The 885-nt window shown below is 43.2% G+C and overlaps 1 protein-coding gene across 1 annotated transcript in view; it reads right to left on the reverse strand.

Annotated features, from left to right (window-relative positions):
- The window catches only part of LOC105449092, an 8,844-nt gene that overhangs the window by 1,196 nt on the left and 6,763 nt on the right, over positions 1-885 (reverse strand). The window lies entirely within an intron of this gene.

Genomic DNA, 885 nt, shown 5'->3' on the forward strand with positions numbered 1-885 from the left:
TTCGACTGACGGTTCAATAGAACAGGAGTATCGGTTGATAGAACAGCGGTATCAGTTTGATAGAACAGGGGTATCAGTTCGATTGGCGGTATGATGATGGTTTCATATTACGCATCTTCGTGACTTTGCCATGACATTGAGATGCGGCGAATGCTGACATGGTCATTTTTTATCTTGACCCATATAATATATCCAACTAATGAAGGTCGCGGAAGAATATGATTTTCTATGTAGTTAAACTAATAGCTGTTTGATGGAACAGACAGGTAGTTTGACAGGCTGTTCGATTGGACAGACAGGTAGTTTGACAGGCTGTTCGATTGACCAGATCAGCTGTATCGGATCGACAGGCGGTCCGACAGGCGGTTCGATTGAACAGATCAGCTGTATCGGATCGGTGGTACCGGATCGATTGGCGGTTCCGTAAAAGCGTTTATATATTTGAGACTGTTAGCGATTTCATTTATATTCTTTATAGCCGCTATCATTTCGGAGGAGCGTGTGTGTGATATAATGTATATATATCAATATCATCCTCACGGCATTACCAGGTAGGAGAGATAATTTTTTCTATGGCTTGCATTTTTACTCGCGGGTTCCCGTGGAGCCCTTGAGTCAGTTAACATTGAGTCGTTGCGACAGTCAGATCACGAGATCAATAATCCATAAAGATGATGTGCTTATGTTGTGATCAGTATTTTGCACCTAGTACATGTGACAAGTGTAGTCGCAGATATTGGTTACGTGTAGCGAGGCGACTGGCTGTCTCCAAATACAAGGACGATTTTTTGTGGGCCTTGGCAAGAGCCAAGACTCCGCAATTGGAGAGAGAGATCATACCAGATACTGAGGTATCAGAAGTGGAGATCATACCAGATAAAGAGG

Source organism: Wasmannia auropunctata, unplaced genomic scaffold (assembly GCF_000956235.1).
Source record: "Wasmannia auropunctata unplaced genomic scaffold, wasmannia.A_1.0 LD336078.1, whole genome shotgun sequence".
Classification (NCBI taxonomy): Eukaryota; Metazoa; Arthropoda; class Insecta; order Hymenoptera; family Formicidae; genus Wasmannia; species Wasmannia auropunctata.